Source organism: Pteropus alecto, unplaced genomic scaffold, assembly GCF_000325575.1.
Source record: "Pteropus alecto unplaced genomic scaffold, ASM32557v1 scaffold250, whole genome shotgun sequence".
NCBI classification, from domain to species: Eukaryota; Metazoa; Chordata; class Mammalia; order Chiroptera; family Pteropodidae; genus Pteropus; species Pteropus alecto.
This window is the reverse complement of record NW_006430732.1, coordinates 1,670,193-1,692,067: the sequence shown is the minus strand read 5'-3', so window position 1 is coordinate 1,692,067 and position 21,875 is coordinate 1,670,193. Positions and strand designations below refer to the sequence as shown.

Sequence of the window (21,875 nt, the reverse complement as noted above, 5' to 3'; positions counted from 1 at the left end):
TTTTTTTTTGATTCCACATTTAAGCAAAATCAACAGTATTTGCTTTCTCTCCCTGGCTTATTTTACTTAGCATAATGCCCTTAAGGTCTATCCATATTGTCACAAAAGTCTGGATTTCCTTCTTTTATGGGAGAATAATATTCCATTGTATATGTATACCACATCACCTTTATCCATTTATTTATCCATGGACACTTTTTTTTCCCCATGTCTTGGCTATTGTAAATAATACTGCCATAAACATAGGGTGCAGATATCACATTGAGATAGTGATTTAATTTCTTTTGTGTCTATACCTAAAAGTGGGATTGGTTGATAATATGATAGCTCTATTATCAATTTTTGAGGAAACTTCATACTATTTTTCCTAGTGGTTGTAACAATTTACATTCCCACCAATAATGCACAAGTGTTCCCTTTTCTTCATATGGCCTCCAGCATTTATCTCTTGACTTTTTGATAATAAGCATCTTAGTATAAGTGAGAGGATATATTATTGTGGTTTTGATTTGTGTTTTCATGATGACTAGTGATATTGAGCACCTTTTAATGACCTGTTGGCTATTTGTGCATCTTTTGGAAAAATGTCTAGTCACCTCCTCAACCCATATTTTAATTACATTGACTTTTTCCTATTGAGTTGTATGAGTTCCTTATATATATATATTGGATATTAATCTCTTATTAGATAGATAGTTTACAAATACTTTCTCCCATTACATAGGTTTCCTATACATTTTTTTGATCATTCTTTTGCTGTGCAGAAGATTTTTAGTTTGATATAGTCCCACTTGTTAATTTTTGCTCTTATTGTTTGTGCTTTTGGTGTCACATCCAAAAAAAAAATATTGCCAAGACCAATGTAAAGGGGACTTTTCCCTATATTTGCTTCTAAGAATATTACAAGTTCAGGTTTGGCATTAAGCTTTCAATCCATTTTGAGTTAATTTTTGTGAGTAGTGTAAGATAGGGATCCAATTTCATTCCTTTGCATATGATTATCCAGCTTTCCCAGTGCCATTTGTTAAAGAAATTTTTGTTTCCTCCTTGAGTATTCTTGGTTCCATTGTCCAATAGTAGTTGACTCCACATGCTTGAATTTTATCTGGGTCCTCAATTCTCTTCTGTTGGTGTGTGTGTGTGTCTATTTTCGTGCCAGTACCATCCTGTTTTAATTATTACAGCTTTGTAATAAGGAAGTAAAATGCCTCCAGCTTTATTTTTCTTTCTCAGGATTGCTTTAGTTATGTGGAGTCCTTTGTGATTTCATACAAATTGTAGATAGACTGTTTTTTCTATTTCAGTAAAACAAAAATATCATTTGAATTTTGATAGGGATTCTATTGAATATATACATGGCTTAGTGTAGTATGGACATTTTAACAATATTAATTTTTCCAATCCATGAACACAAGCTGTCTTTTCAATTTCTTTTACCAAAGTCTTACAGATTTTAGTGTACAAATCTTTCACTACCTTGGTAAAATTTATACCTAAGTATTTTATTGTTTTCGATGCTATTGTGAATAGGATAGTTTTCCTCATTTGTTATGTTTCTTTCTATTTTTATTTGTTTCAACATAATTTTTATTTCTCTTTTGATTTCTTCTTTGACCCATTGGTTTTTCAGTAGTTTGTTATTTAATTTCCACACATCTATAAAATTTTCAATTTTTCTCCTGTTATTTATTTTTAGTTTCACACCATTGTGACTGTAAAAATCATTTGGTAGATTTTAATTTGTTAAATTTGCTAACAGTTGCTTTGTGTGTTCTAACATATTATCTATCCTGGAGAATGTTCTGTGTGAGATTGAAAAGAACATGTTTGTTGCTATTGGATAAAATATTTTTATATGTCTGTTAGGTCTATATGGTCTAAAGTATAGTTCAAGTGCAATATTTTGTTTTGTTTTTTACTGATTTTCTGTTTGGATGATCATTGTTGAAAGTGCAGTATTGAAGTCCCCTATTGTTATAATATTATTATCTATTTCTTCCTTTGGGTCTATTACTATTTGCTTAATGTATTTAGGTGCTCCAATGTTGGGTACATATACATATTTGTGATCGTTATATCTTTTTGATGAATTGACCATTTTATCATTATATAATAACCTTTTGTCCTTTATCACAGCTTTTGTATTAAAGTCTATTTTGTCCAGTATAAGCATATATATCTCTACTCTCTTTTTGTTTCCATTTGCATGACATAATTTTTTCTGTCTCTTTACTTTTAGCTAATATGTATCCTTAAATATTAATTGAGGGTTTTTTTAGGCAGTTTATAGTTGGGTTTTTTCAAAAATCCATTTAACATTTATGGCCATGCCACTCTGAACAAGCTCAATCCCATCTGATCTTGTAAGCTAAGCTGGGTTGGGTCTGGTTAGTACTTGGATGGGAGACCACCTAGGAAGACCAGGTGCTGTAGGCGTAAAAAATAGAAAATAAGGGATTGTAAACTGACAAGGTCCTTGCAATCTGTGAGGTCAACCAAGGATTGCCTTGCCTCTAAATAAATAAATAAACAAATACTCCATTTAGCTAATATATGTATTCTGAATTTAACTATATACTTACTTTTTCCAGTGTATTGAATATTTTTATGTTTTCAAATTACTCATTAGCATTTTTTTATTTTAGCATGAAGATCTCGATTCAGCATTTCTTTTAAGATAAGCCTAATATGATGAACTCCCACAGCTTTTTTTTGTTTTGAAAAGTCTTTATCTCAGATTCAGTACTGAAGGCTAAATTTTTTGAGTAAAATATTCTTGATTAAAGAATTTTTTTTTTTTTTAGCACTTTAAATATATTAACCCATGCTCCTGGTTTGCAAGGTTTCTGCTGAGAAATCCACTGATAGCCTTAAAGGGTTTCCCCTGCATGAGAGAATATTTTTTTTCTTTCAGTTTAAAAATTATCTTATTGTCTTTGATTTTATACAGTTTTATTATAATATTTCTTGTAAAAGATAATTTTACATTGAAATTTGAATGAGACTTATTAGCTAAATAAACCTGTACACACAAATCTCTCTACAGAATTGGGAAGATTTCAGCCATTATTTATTTAAATAATCTTTCAACCCCCTTCTCTCTTTCTTCTCCTTCTGTAGCTCCAATTATCTTTTTTTTTCTTTTAATCCATAGTTCACTTTGTCTTTTCTTTTCTTTGTCTTGTCTTTTTTTTTCTTTTAATCCATAGTTCACTTTGTCTTTTCTTTTCTTTGTCTTGTCTTTTCTCTTTCTTATTTTTTTCTTTGCTTTTCTCTAGCTGGATAATTTTAAATGTCTTATCTTCTAATTTACCGCTTCATCTGCTTGATCTATTCTGCTGCTGATATTATCTGTTGCATTTTTTTCATTTTATTCATTGCATTCATTAGCTCTTGAATTCCTCTTTTATTCTTTTATGATGTCTATTTCTCGGTTAAACTTCTCATTTTGTTCATGTATTGTTTTCCTTATTTCATTTAGTTGTTTTGTGTTTTCTTCTAAATCGCTGAACTTCTTTAAAATAGTTATTTTGAATGCTTTACTGGACAAATCACAGATTTTAATTTTGGGGTCAAGTACTAAAAAAATATTGTTTTTATTTGGTGGTATTATGCTTCCTCAATTTTTTATATTTCTCAGAGTCATGTGTTGCTGTCTAAACATTTGAAGTATGAGTCACCTTCACTTACTCTCTTCAGGAAAGAAAAATCTTCTGTTAACCTTACAATGGGTTTCTAGGCTGTCTCAGATCTTTTCTATGGGTATACTTAATTCTCAGTTATTGCTAATTTTTGTGGCAGAATTCTTAAGCTTTTATGCCATCTCTTGATTCTGCCAAGTCAGACTAGGTACTCACAGCCCCCCTTTTGCTTTCTCTAGGGAGGTGCTAAATGCTCAAGTTTGTAGTTTCTCCCAGGTCTGCAGATTCAGGCCAACTTTTTGCACATGCTTATTAGCTATCTACCAATGCTCTCTTTACCACTGTTGGGAGCACATATAAGGGAAGGTTCATTAGGTAGAGCTATTTGTGGTTTAAAGTATGTAGAACACTGGGATGCTCATTAGTTAGTTGGGGAAGTCTACAGGCAAGGCATCCGCAGCAGCTCATGTGTGGACCTCCCAACAGAACCTGTGATCCAGTTAATAGAATACACATCCCTTTGATATGTTTCATCCTCAGACATGGCCACTGTTCTTCCACAAGCTCACGACCCCTGAGTCATGAAGCTAGCAACTCAGTACTCTAGGTGGTTAAAAAAAAGGGGGGGGGGCTCATTGGCACCATTCTTTAGAGCTAGAGATGTAAAAAAGTTGGGCACTCACTCATACACTCTCATAGACCAAGAAAGGCTTGCTTGCCACTGAGCTGTGCTACCTTGGGGAAGAGGTGACATATATAAAGTCAAATGGTATTTTTTACCTCTTTTTAGTGCCTTCAATCTCAGATTTGTTTGTTTGTTTGTTTGTTTTGCTCCAACAGTGTCCTGAAACCTCTCTGCTAGACTACTGAGCTTCCATACTTGCTCTTTCATCCATGTGTGGTTGTCAAAAATCAGTGTTCTTTGAGGGTAAGATAGTAGAGAATGTCTATTCTGCCATTTTGATGGTGTGGCTCTCTGATATTTTTGGATTAATCCTGAGCTCATGAGTGGCAACATTGGAAAATTGCAGGTCAGTTTGGTAGATATGGTGGAAGGGGCTGGAAAATCTCTCTCTTTTTTTGTTGAGATATAGTTGACACATAACATTATATTAATTGCAGGTGTATAACATAACGATTAAATATGTATATATCATGTAAGGATCACCACAATAAGTCTAGTTAACATTCATCTCCATACATAGTTAGAAATTTTCTCTTGTAATGAAAACTTTTAAGATTTATTCCATTAGCAACTTTCAAATATACAATGAAGGATTATGAACTATAGTTACCATGCTGAACGTTACATCCCTATGACTAATTTACTTTATACCTGGAAGTCTGTACCTTTTGACCATTTTCATACATTTGCCCATCCTCCATCCCTTGGAAATTTTCTTATAATTGCTTCTACTTTCTATAAACATAAGAGGCAAGAGAGTTAACTGAGAGTGAGAAAAAGGTAAGGCGTTAAAAATTTGAAGTAAGAGAAGAAAGTGTGAAATAGTTCCCGGCAAGTAGGAAAAAATATAGGCCTGCAAATGTAATAATATTACTAGGCAGTGCTAAAAACATGCTTGAAGTTGTCTGTGTTCATGCGTTTAAAGTAAGTCCAGTCATATCAGTGTGCTTTACCTCACACTGGGCCAGCCAGGGAATAAGAAGAACATTCATGCCATTAATTTCCTGAGTGGTTTCAAATATGATAATGCTTTTTCATAGCTTCTAACTGCTATTAGGATGAGGAAAAATTCCATAATGTAACCCACAAAAGCCTTCGTGTTCTAACTCCTGCTCATTGCTCTAGCCTCATCTCGTACCATACACAAATTTGCTCTTATAAGCTATAGCCTTGTGAAGATTATTTTTTGTCTTCAAACTTAGTATACTGTATCCCTGTTCAGAAGTTTACATATTATTTTTTGTCTCCCTGGAACGTTCCTACCCCTGTCTTTGCCTAAGAAATGCATAGTCATCCTTCAGAACAGCTTGCTGTCTAAAGACTTTTCTGACTCTCTCTAGTCTATATAAATGCTTCTTGTTTGATTTTATGGTATGTGGTTTAAGAATGAAAGCTCAAAGTAGTAACGGATCCTGCCTGCCAGACTTTTATACTAAATACTTAATAAGTACTTTTTGAATGAATTCCTTTTCTCAGTTCTGGTTCATGTATAATCAGTTATCAATGGGACAAACTAAATATTTTGTGACTACTTTTTATTTATTTTTAATTTTTATTTATTTTAATCTTTTAATTTTTTGAGTCCCACTCCTCAAATGACAACTTTTTAAAATTACAAATACATTTAATCCTAACCACAGAGAATTTAAAAATAAAATAAAATACAAGAGAGTGTTTATTTATAATGGACTGTTCACAATCTGGAGTGAATGGGTATTGTAAAAGGAAAATAAATATATACTGGATTTGGGAGGGTAAATATAAAATTATCCCAAATAACAGAGCTATTTTTAATCAAATTAGTAACATAAGAAAAGCATATTTTGAGTTTTGCAAAGTATTGTGGATTATACTATCATATCTGTATAATCAGAAAGTGTCATATCCACTTATATTAAACTTAAGAAGAAATATAAATGTTGATCTTTTAACATATACTTTTTACTTTTTTAAAAATAGAAGTTGAATTTTATTATCTCAAAATTTGCATGAATTTGCTGACATTATATGACCTTGTGTGAAACAGTTTAGAAAAACATAGATTTTACTGGCATAGTAAGTTAACTAGAATCTTAAAGTTCCGTTTCTTGGTTTCTTGATTACTTGGTTTCAGAGAAGATCAGTTTATAATCATAAGACATTAGTTTAATATTTTATCCAGATAAATATAGACTATGAATAAAGAATTTTAAGTACATGGAAAAATGTGCAAAATTTCTGCATGGCTATACATTCCTTTATGCAATAGTAATTGATAAACAAGGAAGTATTGGCTGTCTTAAACTTTATTCTCTGTCTTAAAGGTTAAAATATATAAAACACAATTTTTATTCATATTGTTATCTGTAAAAAAAACTTCAAATGGGAATAGAAATATTCATGCACACTATCACCATTATTGAAATGTTGGGAAGTTGGAATAGAAATATTTGCTGATGGAAATAAACTTAAAAAGATAGGATATGAAACATAGTTTAAAGGGATAAAGGGTCAGTAGTGTTCATGTGTGAATTCTCTTTCTATCACTGATTTATCCATCTGTCACTTCCACTAAACTATGAATGGCTTAAGGATTTCTCTTCATATGGCAATCCTTGTATATAGTAGGTTTCAAATATTTTTTGCACTGACTTTTCCCAAGTTTCCATAAAATCAAAAGCATAGATTCTTTTGTTTCCTCACCACTTTTGTATCTTCTACATCAAAAATTTTGTACCCTCTTCTTTAGCTACTAGGAACTTTTCTTTACACAATTTCTGGGGAGCATTAGTATGCTTTTTAGCATTCCAATTATACAAACAGGCTAAATTTTGTTTTAATAAGATTTACATATGTTTTATAGCACTAATCTCAATAACCTTATGTTCTTAGTAAATGCTTGTATTCACTTTAGTTTTGACTATTTTTGAAGTATTTTTAAGTCATATTATCTGAGCTTCACAATGTCCTTTGGGATAAAAGGAGAGAATATTTTATCTTTATTTTTCATTTATAGATAAGGAAACTAAGTCTCAGAATGATTTGCCAACCCCTGCAACTTCCCCATTCTCACTGTATGTCCCAGTAAGCAGAAATGAAACTTGATCCCATATTCTATTCTCTTAGTTCAATGTTCTTTCTCTGCACTTATTTATAGTAAGTACTGGAATTTTTCCCAACATAATTTTTAGATGAAAAGAAAATAATTAAAAATTACCTTATGTTGTGGCTTCAAAATGATAACCAGTCCAAATATGTAATTATGCTGTCACTAACTTTAGGTCATGTAAATATCCTATTCGTCCACCTTTTATCTACTGAATATTTATTAAATTATATTGCAGACATTTTTTTAGGCACTGATGAGATAGTAATAAATGAGATCATCACGACCTTTTTCTTCATGGAATTTAAAGTGTAGTGGAAACTGTAAGAAATTGTGTGTAGGCCTTTAAAATAAGCTGAGTTAAGTGTGCAGTGAGAGAGAAAGTATAAGGTGTTATAGAGGTACAGAGAAACATCAGATATAGTGGAACAAGAATGGCTTCTTAGATAATGTGCTTAAAAACTGAGACCAAAGTTTAAATAAGGAAAGGAAAGCATTTTTTGAAGATATTCCCAGTTGTCCATATGCTTTAGAAACATTTGCATAGCCCTCAGATTGTATTTACCAATGTCCTATAGTGCCTGTCACTGCAGGCAATGGCACCATATCAGTGATGCTAGTTTGGGTGTGCAAAAAAGTCTGGCAGTCAATTTATTTCTATTAGTGCTGCAATGAGCTGTTCACTAGAGTCAATTCCTTGATTTTATAAGCTTTGTTGAAAAAGCCCTTGTTTTTTTAAACTTAGATCTTCAGTAAGTATCCTCTTGAACAATATCTTAAGTTGTTAAAAGTTTCTATTTTTATTATTAATCTGAAGTATAGTATTGAAGTGACATTTCTATATATATATATAACATATATATATAGAGAGAAATATATATGTATATAACATATATATAGAGAGAAATATATATGTTTATATATATATATGTTAATCACTATGTCATTTCAAGAAAAGGAGAACACTAGAAAAATAAAGGACAGCAAAATAAACCAGCATCTATTGTACTACTTTATGTCAATAATTTTACAAATGTTACTTAATAAAATATAATCCTGAGATTTCTAGGAGTTAGGTACTATTATTCTCATTTTAGAGAGAAAAAAACTAAAGATCAAATAAATTAAGAATTGGCCTAAGGTAATTTCTAATAAGACATAAAGTTAGGAATAAAACTTGAATTTATCAGAAGTCTTTTTTGTTTGTAACTACTCCACAGAGAATGAGAAGAATCTTTTAGAAATCAGAGGTCATCAACCACATTTCATTGATATGGAAACTGTGATACAAAGTAACTTACCTAAAGATATAAGTCATCAGGGAAGGATAAGGATAAAAAGCTAAAAATACAGTGGTTTATTTTTACAATGAATCACCTTTTAAATATGAAGTAAACTTAGGAAAAAGCAATTTTACCATGAGTCTTTGAATACATGCATCTTGAGCTTATAATTTTACTATATTAAATAATACATGTCTTTCATATTTCTATAAAAAGCACATTGGGTGTTGGCTAAACATTCACACTTGAAATTGTAGTGAAGACTGATATTTGATTCCTGCTTGAGGTAAGTGCTATGGAAAACATGGAGGAGATAAGCTTATCCCACCAGGACTATTAAGTATAATAATGTGACACATAACAATATTTTGGTCCGAGATGGTTTGCATATATGATGGTGGTCCCATAAAATTATAATAGAGCTGAAAAAACTTCTATTACCTTATGATGTCATAGCTGCCATAATATTGTAGTACAATATATTTATCCTGTGTTTGTAGTGATCCTGGTGTAAACAAACACATTGTTTTGCCAGTCAAATGCATATATAACACATACAATTACAGTAGTAGGATATACTATCTAGGTTTGTATAAGTACACTCTATGATTCCACGATGACAAAATCGCCTAACAATGCATTAGTCAGAAGTATCCCTATTTTAAGTGAAACATAACTATATAAAAACTTTGAAAGCTCTTAATTAAAGAAAAATAAAATAAACCTATAGGCATATGTTGTTTTATTGTGTCTCACAGAAGTTGTATTTTTTACAAACTGAAGGTTTGTGGCAACCTTGCATCTAGCAAGTCTATCACACAATTTTTCTAACAGTATTTGCTCACTTCGCGTCTCTGGCAGATTTAGCTAATTCTCTCAATATTTCAAACTTTATTATTATTATTGTTGTTATTGTTATTTATTATTATTATTATTATTATATTTGTTATGATGATCTTTGACCAGTGATCTTTAATGTTACTATTGCAACTGTTTTGGGGCACCAAAAACTGTGGCTATATAAGATGGCAAACTTAATTGATAAATACTGTGCATATTCTGACTGCTCAATGGACCAATCATTCTGTCTCTCTCCCTCTCCTCAGGCTTTCCTATTCTCTGATACATAACAATATTAAAATTAGGCCAACTAATAACCCTACAATAGCTTCCAAGTGTGATTAAGCTTAGTGATAAAGGCATGTTGAAAGTCAAGATAGTCCAAAAGCTAGGCCTCTTGCACAAAATAGTTAGCCAAATTGTCAATTTAAAAGAAACGTTCTTGAAGGAACTTAAAAGTGCTATTCCAGTGAACAGACAAATGATAAGAAAGTAAAACAGCCTTACTGCTGAAATGGAGAAAGTTTCAATGGTCTGGATAGATCAAACCAGCCACAGCATTTCCCTAAGCCAAAGCTTAATCCAGAGCCAGGCCCCAACTTTCTTTAATTCTACGAAGTCTGATGTAAGTGAGAAAGTTGCAGAAGAAAAGTTTGAAGCTAGCAGTGACTGGTTCATGAAGTTGATTGCTATGCCATGTCTATAACATAAAAGAGCAAGGTGAAGTGGCAAGTGCTGATGTAGAAGCTGCAGCAAGTTATTCAGAATGTTTAGCTAAGATAATTAATGAAGCTGGATACAAGAAACAACAGATTTTCAATGGAGACAAAACAGCTCTTTCTAAAAAGATGTCATCTAGGATTTTCATAGCCAGGGATGAGAAGTCAATGTCTGACTTCAAAGCTTCAAAAGACAGGCTGACTCCCTTGTTAGAGGCTAATGCAGCTGGTGACTTTAAGTTGAAGCCAATGCTTATTTACCATTCCAAAAATCCTAGGACTCTTAAGAAGCCGAGGTCAGCTGCCACCCGTGTGGGTCTTGGAGCTACTCAGCAAGTGGCATAGGACTCGCCGAGGACATGACTGAATGTGGCTTGGGTAGGGCCATGAATTAGGGAGGTGGAATTTTGGGGAATCCTCTGGGCGGAGTGATCTCTGTTATCCAGTTTGATGATAGTCATAGAGAATAATTCAGTATTTCAAATAAGAAGTCTTGTCTATTGAATAACATCTACTGAAGGGTAAATACATCCCCAAATGCTAAATAATTTCTTCTCTTCATTTTCACACATTATCAATGAATTGATTTAAAACCCTAAGACAATTAAATTGAATTTTATGCAAGAGCATAAAAATCCAGCCGTCAGTTATTCATCATATGCTAATTTGTCTGTGTCAAAGAGGAAAACTTCCATTTAGCCTCCTGAAATCTATATAGACTGTTGTTCTATTTTGCAAATCCTGAGCCATTTACTCTATAAATTACCATGAATTGCAAACAAAAGCCCAGAAATAGGTCTGTGCAGATTCCCACCAGTCAGGCAGCTTGATGATGTCTCAGCTATGGCGGCATCGAGTCTACACTGGGAGAGGAAGAGCTCAACAGAAGAACAATCTATACCGCCAGCCAGCACTTCTGTACAGAGTGAGTCTTGCCTGATCCCTCACTCTGACAACTCAGCATCCCTCTGTAAGTCCTTGGTGCCCCCTGCGCAGCCCAGCCTGCACTGGTGCTCAGAGCAAGCAGGTCCATTAATGCAAAAGTCCGTTCACGGACATGGCCCCTTTAAGAGGCTTCTTCAGCTGCTGCTGCCACTGCAGCAGCCTCTATCTCATTCAGCAGCTCCAGACCGAGCAGCCCCGTGTCCTCACCCTGTTCTACCTTCTGCCGTTGCAGGGTGATTTCTTGAATTTCTCTCTAGTTGTATGGTTTGTTCATCTAGATCCCAGGTGATTTTCCTTGCTGTTTGTTCCTCGTTTGTCACAACTTTGATTAGGTCGCCAGAGGGGTAAACAGAGCCTCTATTATCTACGTCATTTTTTTCCCTCTGAAATCAGGAATTTTGATGACTCCAGTTTTCCTCAATATTTATTGGCTATTCGGGGTCTTTTGTGTTTTCACAGAAACTTATTTTTTTAATCTATTTATGTGAAAAATGTGATGGAATTGCGATAGGGATTGCATAGAATATTTAAATTGCTTTGTGTAGTGAGGACTTATTAACAATATTATTTCTTCTAATCCATTAGCACAAAATACTATTCCATTTATTGGTGTCTTTGTCAATTTCTTATATATGTTATAGTTTTCAGTGTGCAGAACTTTAATCTTTTTGGTTAAGTTTATTTCTAAGTTTTTTTTATGTTATTTTAATGGGATTGTTTTTTAAATTTCTCTTTCTTATAGTTTCTTGTTAGTGTATAGAAATAAGATAATTTTTTTGTGTATTCATTTTGTATGTTGCTGTTACCATTAGGACTGATCAGAGTTCGGCATCACCCCGGGGACAAAAGGGGGTGGGGGAGGGAGGGATAATGGCACAGAAATTTAGTTTGCATTTTTTCTCGGTTCTTCTTCATTGACACAGTGAAGAATCACGGGTCAGTGAGATTTAGAAAATATTTATTCAAAGTATATTTTAGAAAGACAAAGCATGCCTCAAGTAGGCATATGGTTTCAGTGAACAACTATAACCAAACTCTGTAACAATCTTTTTCTGCAGGGACACCTGCAGAAAAAAGGAAGACTTCTGCTGCTATTGCTAACAACCCATTTCCTATACTTGTGAAGGGGAAACAGGAAAAACAGTCTTTAAGTGGCTGCTCTACACAAATAAAATTATTCATTCTCTATGGCTAAAAACCATAGGGAACTTATGGGTTAAAGGCTGGGAAGTGCTAGCAGGCCGTTCACGCTACATATTCTTACCTTTATAGGCTACATGCTCTTCCTCTTCCCCTTCCTCACTGTATGTCCATATCAAAAAAAAAAAAAAGGGTAAACAAAGCCTTTAAACTGTAACTCACAGGAACTAAGGAATGATATGTAAACTGGATTCCCTGAACATTCAGGGTCCCTCCCCTCTCAATCTTTTTCTCCAGGGCCCTCTCACTGTCTTTCTCTCGGTACTTTTTACTCTGTCTCTCTTACTGTCCACATCTCTCTTAGGCTCTCTCACTCTCCGCCTCTTAGAGGACACCACATTCTGTCTGTGGATTGTTGTCTCTTTTCTAATCAACTTTCCTTTTGACTTTGGTGTGTGTGTTGAATTCTTTCTACAGTCTCCGTCAAAGGACTCTCTTTTCTTGGTGCGAGGCTTGGTCTCCCCCACAACTTGGGGTAATTTGCCCTGTCTTGCATCAGAGGTACATTCTCTCTATATCCAATTTGTTGAGAGTTTTTATCCTGAAAAGATGGTGAATTTTGACAAATGTTTTTATGCATGAATTAAGATGATTACATGATTTTATTATTCATTTTGTTAATGTGGCATATCACATTAACTGATTTGTGAATGTTGAACCATAAAATTTACTTTTATCTTTGGAATAAATTTCACTTGATCATGGTGTATGATCCTTTTAATATAATATAATATAACAATTTTCTTTGTTGGAAGGATTTTGATTATTGATTAAATCTCTATACTAGTCTGCCCACATTTTTTAATTTTGTTTTTTATGATTCAGTCTTAATGTTGTATGTTTTTAATAGTTTATCAATTTCTTCTAGATTGTCCATTCACTGGCATATAATTGTTCATAGTTTTTTATGATCTTTCGTGTTTCTGTGATATAAACTGCAATGTCTTCTCTTTCACTTATAATTTTATTTATTTAAGTCCTCTGTTTTGTTTTGTTTTGTTTTGTTTTGTTTTGTTTTCTCTTGGTAAGCCAGCTAAAATTGTATCTACCTTTAAAAAAACAGCTTAGTTTCATTGATTATATTTTATTTATTTCTGCTCTGATCTTTGTTATCGTCTTCCTTTTGAATACTTTGGGTTTAGGTTGTTCTTTTTCTAGTTCCTTGAGATAGACGTTTAGATTTTTTTTTTTTTTTTTGAGATATTTCTTTTTCTCAGTGTGGGTGCTTATCACTATACACTTCCTACTTAGAACTGCTTTTGGTGCATCTCATAAGTAGGTATATTGTGTTTCCATTTTCATATTTCTCAAGTGATTTTTTTTTATTTATCTTTTGATTTCTTCTTTGACTCACTGATTGTTCAGGAGCATGTTTAATCACCACTTTTATATAAATTTTCAGTTTTTTCTTGTAATTGATTTCTAGTTTTACACCATTGTGGTTAGAAATGATACTTGATGTGATTTTAACCTTCCTAAATTTATTAAAATTTGTGTTTGCCCTAACTTATAATTTATTCTGGAGAATATTTCATGTATATTTGATGAGAATATTTATTTTAGCTTCTTTTAGCTAAAACGTTCTATATATGTTTGTTAGGTTCATCTGGTCTAGCTTGTAGTTTTTAGTCCAATGTTACCTTACTGATTTTCTATCTGGATTACTTATTTATTGTTAAAATTGGGGTGTTAAAGTCCCCTATTGTTATTGTTTTGCTGACTATTTCTCTTTTTAGATATGTTAATATGTGCTTTTATATATTTATGTGCTCCTATGTTGGGTGAATATATATTTATAAATATTATAGCCTCATGATAAATTGGCCTCTTAATTATTATATAATGGCTTTCTTTGTCTTTTGATACATGTTTTGGCTTAAAGTCTATTTTGTTTGATATAACTACATCTGCTTTTTATTTATCCATTTGCATAAAACACCTTTTTCCATTCTTTTATTTTCAGTTTATGTATATTCTTAAAGGTAAAGTGAGTCTCATTTAGTCAGCATGTAGTTTTTTTTTTTTAATCCATTCATCTATTCCATGCTTATTTATTGGAGTATTTAGTCCATTTACATATAAATATTGATATATATATGGAGTTACTATTTCCATTTTGTTAATTGTTTTCTGATTGTTTGGATAGTCTTTTATCCCAAACTCACTCTCTTTCTTTGTGATTTATTGATTTTTCTGTGTTAGTATGCTTTGATACCTTTCTCTTTATCTTTTATGTATCCACTATAGGTTTTTGTTTTGTGGATACAATGAAGCTTACATAAAACTTATTATATTATAACTGGTTGTTTAACCTGGTAACAACTTAGCTTCAAACATATAACAAACTCTACCTTTTTTATCGCCCTCCCACATTTTATATTTCTGTGTCATAATTTATACCTTTTTACATATTGGATCCATTAACAAATTATTATAATACTTTTTAATAATTTTGTATTTTAATATTCAAATAGAGTTATAAATAATTTGCCTACATCATTATATTATTCTGAATTTTCCTTTACCAGTGAGCTTTATACTTTCATATGTTTTTCTGTTACTAATTAGCATAATTTTGTTTTAGTTGAACTCCCTTTAATAGTTCTTTGAAGACTGGTCTAGTGGTGATCAACACCCTTAGTTTTTGTTTGTCTGGGAAAATCTGTATCTCTCCTTCAATTCTGAAGAGCAATTTTGCCAGGTATCTTGGTTGACAGGTTTTACTTTCCAGCACTTTGAATATATTATCCCACTCAATTCTGGCCTGCAAAGTTTCTGCTGAAAAATCTGCTGGTTGTGTTACGGAGGTTTCCTTGTAGCGAGTCTATTTTCTTCTCATTAGATAATACAGCCATTTTTCCCAATCTTGACAGAATGGTCTTAAGTAGGAGATAAACTCCATCATTAGTTCAGCCTGAGCTCCTGATTATCTCAAAATTTTATGATTGTCCAAGCTACATTTTTCTTTTTCATTGTGGCTTCCAGTAGTTGAGGGTGTGCCAAGACCTGTCAGTGTCCCAAAGGGGTTGATCAGTTAGTGTATAGGTAAAGGCTAATTAGAAGCTGGATCTTCAGGCAGCATCTGAAAAAAGTATGTAGATTAACCCTTTCCAGGGAAAAACTGGAAAATGGTCATTATCACTTGTTCCCTCTGTGCTGAGTGCAGGTGTAGAGCTGCTGGGAGATGCCCCTGCATCTATTTAAAAATTCTTCTTTGTTTGCTATAGTCCTGTGGTATTCATGAATCAAACCTTGTTGACTATCAGAGCTAGGTGATTTGGGAGCTTGTCTCTCAGCCAGCAGCCACAAAAAGCTGGGGCATCTGATGTGCATACAAGCTCCTTCCAAGGAGGTACTAGTGATTTGGTTTTGGTGTTATTGCCAGAGAGAGAAGGCAGGAGAAGTGTCCACTGGTTTTTCCATTCTTTATGGAAGAGTGCAGGCAGCACCTAGATGTTAGCTAAATCAGAGGCCAAGTCATCAGGCAGCAGCAATTGGAAGTGGTTCCTTTCCAATTGTATGGTGCTATGCCGGGGGTGGGGTTTGTGATGAGAATGAGTCTTGGTATTCTCTTCCTGTTTCAATATGGGCATTTTCTTATTCACTTGATGTGTAGGAATCACCTTGCTTTTGGATTTTTTAAAGAAGGTATTGCTTCTTCTGTAGCAGTATATTCAATACATCCATGGGAGGAAGGATATTCAGGAGCCTACTATTTTGCCATCTTGGTTGACTCTATAATCTGCTTTATTAGTAAGCTACATTGCAAAGCAGTCATCTGGATTTCATTTGCTGGTTATATATAACATTAAATACATATTTATATGTTTATCAATTACAGTGAATTATTTATTCAACATGTATAAAATAAATCTCATCATTTTCCTTGTAAATAATCTCTATTTCTACTCTCTACTTTTTCTGTTTCTAAAATTCTCAGTTATTCACCTCATAGTGTTTCATTTCTTCCCCTACCCTAGCAAATATACAAGTCACCAAGTCTTTTTTATCCTTCACTCATCCCTTCTTTTTTCTTCCCCTTTCTTATTCCTATCTCTCTCCTCTTTTCTTCCTTTCTTCCTTCAATTTTTTTCTTGCCTTTCTTTTTTTCCTTCTTCCTTTGTCCTTCTACCTTGCCTGTCTGCTTGTCTGAAACAAATATCCAACAGACCTTATCTCCAGTGATGGAAATACTGCTGTGAAAAATTTTGAGCAAGAACTAAATGAATTGGAGGAGACTATGACAAAGGCATTTAGAAAAACACACTAAAGTCCTAATGGAATCACATAATAATCTAAAGTTTCGATGTCTCAAAAGTTCTTTGAAAAGAAGTGCTATCAAAAGCAATATTGAAATCTGAAAAAATGAAAGAGGCTGGCCAGTTAGAATGTGTACACTGGAAAAGATATAGAAACAAATTGGTTGTTATTTAAGACACGCTAAACAGAAAGAAACAAGACATAGCATTTTGTATCTCAAAAATATAAACAAAACTAATACCTAAGCAAGAGGTATGCATCCTGGAAATGTATAACTGAACCAAAAAAATTCAAGAGAACAATATAAATTAACTGTATTGGAGTTTAGGTAAATGAAACATATTAAAAGAATATCACTTAGAACATTTAATAAACCATAAATGGCTATGGTTTTGACCACCCACTTTATCTACATAATATGAATTACATACTTAACTAAGGTCATTCTCTCATCTTATAGAAGATTAATTATTTTCTTGACTTTATTTCACATGGGAAAAATATAAAAACAATTAAAACCTAGCTGGTTGCAAAGCAAGGAAAATAAGTCTAATGCCAGCTACACTTATTTTTTCTATGTGGATAAATACTGTAACTACTTTCTGATTCGCATAGATGTGGGAATGAGGAAGAGAAAAAAAATAAGGAAATGGAATAGTGGGGAATCTTTTCTCTGGATAGCTCTTTTTTTAAGGAATTCCTATTGAAAGGTTGATTTAATGAAAGAGAAGCTCCTTTTCTGTCATTGTTTCAACAGGCAACACCTTAATTTTATGAGATAAAATCAGTGACTCCTTTCTTCCCTACCCATCCTCATTCTCTCATCTCAGTTAATTTTTTTTCAATTTATTTATTTTGCTGTTGTACCCAATCCATACCTGAAAGAATTTGCATACACACATTTCTAGACATCATTTCCAATAATAAAATATTATGAAAATATAACTCAAATTCTCATATAAGAGAAATATTTTCTAAAACAAAAGGAATAATAATAAGCTAAGATTTTTATGTGAATAAATTGAAGTTTGTAATCTTCGAGCATGACTTCTTCAAATGAAGAATACATAAAATTAACATTTATATAAGTGCATAATTTCAAGACAAAAATTTAATTATGCCAGATATTAACACAATAATTTTTTACAGCATAATTATTTGCTGTAGAACTATGGAAGATAGCAGGACATTAATAACTCTCCATAGGAATCTCTTTTAATAGGAAATACCAGAAAATAAGAAAATGAAGAATGTAAACTAGTTTCTCTCTGCTTTCAACCATAGCTGGTTGCAATTTAGGGGTAAGAGGGACTTGAAGATGTAGTAAATTGATTTATATACAGACAAAATATATACTTTATACCAAAAACAGTGTAATAATTCTGCACAGCTTTTTTCCAGGTCAAAAATATTTTTTTATTGAAATCTGGGAGTCAGTGCTTCTCCTTTAATTAAGGAGAGTGCAGTGGCAGACTTTCTAGAGGCAAGCAAGAAAGTAATACTTTATTTTGCTTCTAAAATGTTTTTATCAGCATCATTGTAAAGATTGGTCTGTATTCAAGATGTCAATCGTTTGTTTCACCTATCATTTTATTCTGTTCCCACACCCTGTTCTGAGAGAGCTTACCCCTGCACACAATTCAGAAAGTCTGTGTTTGCAGCTGTTGCTGAGAGGTTGGTGGGACACATGGTTCCAATCTTCTGATATAAAATAGATCAGTCAGATACTGGTAATTGAAAAGTGGAACTTAGAAACTCCAGGTATTCTCTGTTGGGAATGGCAGCCATGCTTGACCAATACACATTGAAAATCAATAAAACCTAGTGTCTTAGTCTATTAGGGCTGCTATAATAAAATGCCACAGACTAGGTAGCTTATAAACAAAACAAATTTATTTCCCACATTTCTGGAGGCTGTAAGTCTGAGATTAGGGTGCCATCATGGTTTAGTGAGGGCCCTCATCCAGGTTTCAGACTTCTCATTGTATCCTAACATGGCAGAGAGATTTAGGTTGCTCTGTGAGGCCTCCCTTATAAGAGATTAGAATTTTGAGATATAAATTTCAGGAAAAAACATTCAAACCATTGCATTCCAATTCTGCCACCTAAAATTTATATTATTGTCATAAGCAAAATATATCCATTTCATCTCAATAGCCCCAAATATCTTAATTCATTCCAGCATCAACTCAAAATTCTAATGTCTCATCTAAATAACATCTAAATCAGATATGGGTGAGAATCAAGGAATGATTTATTATGAGGTGAATTGCTTTCCAGCTCTGAACTTGTAAAATATGTTTGGGGTGGGGAGAGGAGAAACCAAGTTCAGCTGCTCAGATGTTCGCAAGCCAATACTTGAAAGACAAGTGTTGGGTGGAGAGGAAAGGTCACTTTATTCAGAAAGCCAACAGCCTGAGAAGACAGCAAACTAATGTCCAAAGACCATCTTCAAAGTTCCAGACCAAGCAGAAGAGTTTTAAAGGGGAGGAGGGGGCAGAGGAGTTCCCAGAAACTGAGAGAGCAGTCTATTTCTTTAGTCAGAGATAAGCTTTTTCACATCAGATTTCTGGGTGCCGGCAGCTGGTTGCAGCTACCTTGGAGACATTCTCTCCTTCTGATGCCAGAGAATTCGACAGGGTGAGAATCCAAAGAGGGACAGCAACCCTGGAGTTCCAGTGATCAGGTTATTGTCTTATGCTGTGTGAAAGAATTCAAGGACATGATAAACAGCTAGCTGGGAAGTGCAAATTTTATTAAAGCAAAAGTACACACTTAAGAGGAATGTAGGGCAACTCAGAAAGAGTCTGCCCCAAGCTGTCCAAATTATGGGCTTTTGTTTTCTTAGGGGTAGGGGTGTCTCAAGGCTATCCAGCCTGCCTCCTGGTCTTGGCTTATTTTCCATGCTACCTGGAGGGGAGGAGATGGCCCAAGGTCATCTACCTTGTCTCCTGGCCTTGGCCTGTTTTTCATGTTGTGGTCTCATGCCTAAGATCAAAATAGGGAGAGGGTCGAGTAAAGGACAAGGGAGAAATTCCACAGCCCCATTCTGGAGGGGGGTTGGTCTTCTCTAGGCTAACTATCCTACCTCATTTCTGCAAAATAAACTCAGAAATTCTCCTCATGAACCTAAAGTTATCTCTTCCTGCTTGACAAAGAAACAGCACATCAGCAACTTATGACTACAGTTGTGAGAACGAAAGGAGTTGAGCAAGAAGAGTGGTTAACATGTAAACAAAACCTAACTAAGAATTAAATTACTTAATTCTAGCTGCCAAAATACTAGGGACATTAAAATTACAAGGGGCTCAGCTACAAAATCAAACATGATACATGCTGCCAAAATGCAATATTGGAACAAGCATAGAATACACATTATCAGTTGAAAATAGAAAAATAAAAAAGTAGGGGGAGGGAGTAAAAGTTCCAATGTAAGGTCCAATGACAGGGTAAACAACAATTTTCAAGAATAATTCTCCTTGTCAATGCCCTACCTTCCGAATCCGCTGTGGTGAGAATTGGGCCCTCAAGACTCAGCGTGGCCCTGTCTTTATGGTTCTGCTAGGCACAAACATGCCACAGCTCTCATAGGTTTTAGAATTTTGCCTGTAGTTCTTTGGGACTGAAATTTCATGGTAGTAGCTCTACTGCTCTGGGCTCAAAGGGGTGACCTTGTTCCCATGGCTCTGCTGGGCATTGCCCCTGCAGTGGCCTTCTGCCTTGTTTATACACCCATGACTCCCTTTGGTTTCATTCTTCAAAATTTAAGTGGAGGCAGCCATGTGCCACCCCAACCCCTAGCTTTGCTGGATGTAGCACTAGCTACACCAGAGTCTGCTAGAGGTGCATCTGAGTTGGCCAGAGAAGTGTGGTGCAGGGATTCAGGAAGTGAAACCTGCTTTGTGAGGAGGCGCCTGCAACTGTGGCTCCTCCTTTGAAATCAGTCTGCACTTTAGGCCCTTGTATACTAGGCCTGTGTTGAGAGGAGCAGCCAAATGATCTCCAAAATACTTTTGGGGTCATTCTTCCATTGTCTCGGACAATAGGTCCTGGCTTCTTATTAGATGGCTGATTAATCTCCCCCATTGTATTAGTGAATAGCTTCTATCTTCTGTTGAGAAAGCTAATCTATAATACCCTTATGAAAGTTGGCTGTACCCTTTGTGTTCTTCTTTGAACAGCTTTTTTATTCCTTTCAATATAAATAGGCTGTCAATTTTTTAAAATATTTAAGTTCTGCTTTTTTTTCACTAATAATTCTGTCTTTAAATCATTTCTCTTCTCACATTTTACTATTAGCATTCAAGAGAAAATAGGCCACTTGTTCAACACCTTGCTTAGCTATTGCCCAGCCAAATGTTGAATTTCTTTCTCTTTTAGCCTTTTACTTGTTTTTATTACTCAAAAAGCTTCATATTTTATTTAGCTTTCTGACTCTGTGCTTGTACCATCAACAATTTTAAAATGATTTTCTGCTCCTCAATAAGAAAAGTGTGCTTGATCCTGTCGGAGACATATTTAGCACACAAGGATCCACCATAGGCCCTGATGACATGTTTTTTGTTTGTTTGTTTTAGATAACCTCATTAGAACTTTAGGTTTCACAGTACGAACTACAGGAATTAGGCCTGGGCACATACCGCATATAGATTTTGGTGCTTTCCCAACTTTCTTGGCATAAGGATAAATGATTCTATTTTCAGGGGTTCAGTACAGCCTGGTTTTTGTTAGAGGCTGTATTGCAGGACAGAGTCTGATGGTATGTCAAATGCTGGACTATTCTGAGTGCCTGCAGAACTGTCCCCAGAAGAGGGGAAAAAAATGCCCAAATATCTAATTTTATTTCTCACAAGTCCAACTTTCCACAAAACATGAGAACAGGAACACAATTCAGCAAGCTCTTTGACACTTTATAACAAGATTCAACTTTTTTACAGTTTCTAATAACTTGTTCTTCATTTCTGTCCGTGATGATCTCATCAAATGGACTTTCCTATACATATTTCTACTAACATTCTGTTCACAACCACTTAGATTTTTTTAAAGAAGATTGATATTTTCTCCATAGCTCTCTTCTCTTTGTGAGCTCTCACCAGATTTATTTTTAATGGTCAATTTATGGCAATGTCAGCTTTTTTTAGCATGTACCTCAAAACTCTTTCAGTTTCTATTTACTAACCAGTTGTAAAAGTGCTTCCACTTTTTTAGATATTTGTT

At 34.0% G+C, this 21,875-nt stretch overlaps 1 pseudogene; it reads left to right on the top strand.

The window, feature by feature from the left end:
* Positions 1–2,317: 2,317 nt before the first annotated feature.
* Positions 2,318–2,436, top strand: LOC112484566 (annotated as a pseudogene).
* Positions 2,437–21,875: the final 19,439 nt, after the last annotated feature.